General features: G+C 39.5%; 1 pseudogene; it reads left to right on the top strand.

Annotated features, from left to right (window-relative positions):
* The window catches only part of LOC135530488 (serine/threonine-protein kinase/endoribonuclease IRE1-like), a 60,311-nt pseudogene that overhangs the window by 49,523 nt on the left and 5,788 nt on the right, over positions 1–5,000 (top strand).

Raw genomic sequence — 5,000 nt, 5'->3', positions numbered from 1 at the left:
AGAGGGTGGTAATTCATTTAGAGGGTGGTAATTCATTTAGATGGTAATTCATTTAGATGGTAATTCATTTAGATGGTAATTCATTTAGAGGGTGGTAATTCATTTAGAGGGTAATTCATTTAGATGGTCATTCATCTAGATGGTGGTAATTCATATAGATGGTAATTCATTTAGATGGTAATTCATTTAGATGGTAATTCATTTAGATGGTAATTCATTTAGAGGGTAATTCATTTAGATGGTGGTAATTCATTTAGATGGTAATTCATTTAGATGGTAATTCATATAGATGGTGGTAATTCATATAGATGGTAATTCATTTAGATGGTAATTCATTTAGATGGTAATTCATTTAGAGGGTAATTCATTTAGATGGTAATTCATCTAGATGGTGGTAATTCATATAGATGGTAATTCATTTAGATGGTAATTCATTTAGATGGTAATTCATTTAGATGGTAATTCATTTAGAGGGTAATTCATTTAGATGGTGGTAATTCATTTAGATGGTAATTCATTTAGATGGTAATTCATTTAGATGGTAATTCATTTAGATGGTAATTCATTTAGAGGGTGGTAATTCATTTAGAGGGTGGTAATTCATTTAGATGGTAATTCATTTAGATGGTAATTCATTTAGATGGTAATTCATTTAGATGGTAATTCATTTAGATGGTAATTCATTTAGATGGTAATTCATTTAGATGGTAATTCATTTCGATGGTAATTCATTTAGATGGTAATTCATTTAGATGGTAATTCATCTTAGGGTGGTAATTCATTTAGATGGTAATTCATTTAGGTGGTAATTCATTTAGATGGTGGTAATTCATTTAGATGGTGGTAATTCATTTAGATGGTGGTAATTCATTTAGATGGTAATTCATTTAGAGGGTGGTAATTCATTTAGATGGTGGTAATTCATTTAGATGGTAATTCATTTAGATGGTAATTCATTTAGATGGTAATTCATTTAGATGGTAATTCATATAGATGGTAATTCATTTAGATGGTAATTCATTTAGATGGTAATTCATTTAGATGGTAATTCATTTAGAGGGTGGTAATTCATTTAGAGGGTGGTAATTCATTTAGATGGTAATTCATTTAGATGGTAATTCATTTAGGTGGTAATTCATATAGATGGTGGTAATTCATTTAGAGGGTGGTAATTCATTTAGATGGTGGTAATTCATATAGAGGGTGGTAATTCATATAGAGGGTGGTAATTCATTTAGATGGTGGTAATTCATATAGAGATGGTGGTAATTCATTTAGATGGGTGGTAATTCATTTAGAGGGTGGTAATTCATTTAGAGGGTGGTAATTCATATAGATGGTAATTCATTTAGATGGGTGGTAATTCATTTAGGTGGTAATTCATTTAGATGGTGGTAATTCATATAGATGGTAATTCATTTAGATGGTAATTCATATAGATGGTGGTAATTCATTTAGATGGTAATTCATTTAGATGGTGGTAATTCATTTAGATGGTAATTCATTTAGAGGGTGGTAATTCATATAGATGGTAATTCATTTAGAGGGTGGTAATTCATTTAGGTGGTAATTCATTTAGATGGTGGTAATTCATATAGATGGTAATTCATTTAGATGGTAATTCATATAGATGGTGGTAATTCATTTAGATGGTAATTCATTTAGATGGTAATTCATTTAGATGGTGGTAATTCATTTAGATGGTAATTCATTTAGATGGTGGTAATTCATATAGATGGTAATTCATTTAGATGGTAATTCATATAGATGGTGGTAATTCATTTAGATGGTAATTCATTTAGATGGTAATTCATATAGATGGTAATTCATTTAGATGGTAATTCATTTAGATGGTAATTCATTTAGATGGTAATTCATTTAGATGGTGATTCATTTAGATTCATCTAGAGGGTGGTAATTCATTTAGATGGTAATTCATTTAGATGGTGGTAATTCATTTAGATGGTAATTCATTTAGATGGTGGTAAATCATTTAGATGGTAATTCATTTAGATGGTAATTCATTTAGATGGTAATTCATTTAGATGGTAATTCATTTAGATGGTAATTAATTTAGATGGTGGTAATTCATTTAGATGGTAATTCATCTAGATGGTGGTAATTCATATAGATGGTAATTCATTTAGATGGTAATTCATTTAGATGGTAATTCATTTAGATGGTAATTCATTTAGATGGTGGTAATTCATATAGATGGTAATTCATTTAGAGGGTGGTAATTAATTTAGATGGTGGTAATTCATATAGATGGTGGTTATTCATATAGATGGTAATTCATTTAGAGGGTGGTAATTTATTTAGATGGTGGTAATTCATATAGATGGCAATTCATTTAGATGGGGGTAATTCATCTCGATGGTGGTAATTCATATAGATGGTGGTAATTCATATAGATGGTGGTTATTCATATAGATGTTGGTAATTCATTTAGAAGGTGGTCATTGATCTAGATGGTGGTAATTCATTTAGAAGGTGGTAATTCATTTAGATGTTGGTCACTCAACGAGCTGTATAAGGCCCCAAGCAAACAAGAGAATGCTCACCCAGAAGTGGCACTCCTAGTGCCCGGGGTAAAATTTACATCCGTTTTACCAGCATTTCTACCAGCATGTCACATGGTGTTAAGGACACCTTAACAGTCACTGGCTTCATCAATAAGTGCATCAATGACGTCGTCCCCACAGTGACCGTACGTACATACCCCAACCAGAAGCCATGGATAACAGGCAACATCTGCATTGAGCTAAAGGCTAGAGTTGCTGCTTTCAAGGAGCGGGACACAAATCCGGACGCTTATAATAGATCTTGCTATGCCCTCAGCCGAACCATCAAACAGGACTGTCAATACAGGACGAAGATTGAATCCTCCAACAACGGCTCTGATGCACGTTGGATGTGGTGGGGCTTGCAAACTATTACGGATTACAAAGGGAAACCCAGCCGCAAGCCGCCCAGTGACAGGAGCCTAATCAGACGAGCTAAATGCCTTCTTTGCATGCTTTGAAGCAAGCAATACTGATCCATGCATGAGGGCACCAGCTGTTCAGGACAATTGTGTGTATGAGGACAATTGCTGGTATGCCAGCATACCACCATGCATCCCACTGCTGGCTTGCTTCTGAAGCTAAGCAGGGTTGTCCCTGGATGGGAGACCAGATGCTGCTGGAAGTGGTGTTGGAGGGCCAGTAGGAGGCACTCTTTCCTCTGGTCTAAATATCCCAACCCTGTGTAGGGTGCCGTCTTTCGGATGGGACGTTAAACGGGTGTCCTGACTCTGAGGTCATTAAAGATCCCATGACACTTATCGTAAGAGTCGGGGTGTTAACCCCGGTGTCTTGGCTAAATTCCCAATCTGGCCCTCAAACCATCACGTTCACCTAATAATCCCCAGTTTACAATTGGCTCATTCATCCCCCTCCTCTCCCCTGTAACTATTCCCCAGGTCGTTGCTGCAAATGAGAACGTGTTCTCAGTCAACTTACCTGGTAAAATAACGAGAAAAAAAAACTGTGATCATGCTCTCCATAGATAGATCTCTCCATAGCCGCCGTGACGCAGGGCCAGATGGATGTGTACTCGGAGCATGATATTTAAACCGGTCAACATTCACAAGACTGATTACCAGGACGTGCATGCGCTGACCAACTGGCAAGTGTCTTCACTGACATTTTCAACCTTTCTCTGAGCCAGTCTGTAATACCTACATGTTTCATGCAGAACACCATAGTTGACTACAGCTCAGCGTTCAACACTATAGTGCCCTCAAAGCTCATCACTAAGCTAAGGACCCTGGGACTAAACACCTCCCTCTGCAACTGGATCCTGGACTTCCTGATGGGCTTCCCCTGTACAGTAGGGGCGGTGTTTCCAACTCCAATTCAATACCTGGGGCGGTGTTTCCAACTCCAATTCAATACCTGGACTTCCTGACGTGCTTCCCCCTGTACAGTAGGGGGCGGTGTTTCCAACTCCAATTCAATTCCTGGACTTCCTGATGGGCTTCCTCCTGTACTCCTTGTTCACCCGCGACTGTGCGACTCCAACACCATCATTAAGTGACGACACAACCTGGCGGTGGTAGTCCTGATCACTGACAACGATGAGACAGCCTACAGGTCAGAGACCTGGCAGTGTGGTGCCAGGATAACAACCCCTCCCTCATTGTGAGCAAGACAAAGGAGCTGATCGTGGACTACAGGGAAAGAAGGGAGGTCAGAGCACGTCCCCATTCACATCAGGACGATGAGACAGGGGCTGTAGTGGAGCGGGTCACGAGCATCAAGTTCGAGCTTGGTTTCCACCTCACTAATAAACTACCATGGTCCAAACACACCAAGACAGTCGTGAAGAGGGAACTTTTTCTCCCTCAGGAGACTGAAAAGATTTGGCTGAATGGGTCCTCAGATCCTCAACAGGTTCAACAGCTGCACCATCAGGGGCATCATCGCTTGGTATGGCAACTGTTCAGCCTCCGACCGCATCTTGGAGGGCCCTCCTTTGTGTTTCTGACAAAACTGTGAGGGTGACTTTGGGGACACACCCATCAACTTTAGGGACACACCCATCAACTTCGGGGACACACCCATCAACTTCAGGGGGACACACCCATCAACTTCGGGGACACACCCATTAACTTCAGGACACACCCATCAAAAATGTATTCAATTGTTTTTGTCCCCTGATCAATCTACACAATACCTCATAATGACAAAGCGAAAACGGGTATCATATTTCCATAAGTGTTCAGACGCTTTACTCAGTACTTTGTTGAAGAACCTTTGGCAGCGATTACAGCCTCGAGTCTTCTTGAGTATGACGCTACAAGCTTGGCATGCCTGTATTTGGGGGTTTCTCCCATTCTTCTCTGCAGATCCTCTCTGTCAGGTTGGATGGGGAGCGTCGCTGCACATTTTCAGGTCTCCCCAGAGATAATTGATACGGTTCAAGTCCGTGCTCTGGCTGGGACCACTCAAGGACAT

The sequence above is a fragment of the Oncorhynchus masou genome, unplaced genomic scaffold (assembly GCF_036934945.1).
Source record: "Oncorhynchus masou masou isolate Uvic2021 unplaced genomic scaffold, UVic_Omas_1.1 unplaced_scaffold_1353, whole genome shotgun sequence".
Lineage (NCBI taxonomy): Eukaryota > Metazoa > Chordata > Actinopteri > Salmoniformes > Salmonidae > Oncorhynchus > Oncorhynchus masou.
Note: the sequence above shows the minus strand (reverse complement) of the source record. Positions and strands in the feature narration are given on the sequence as shown.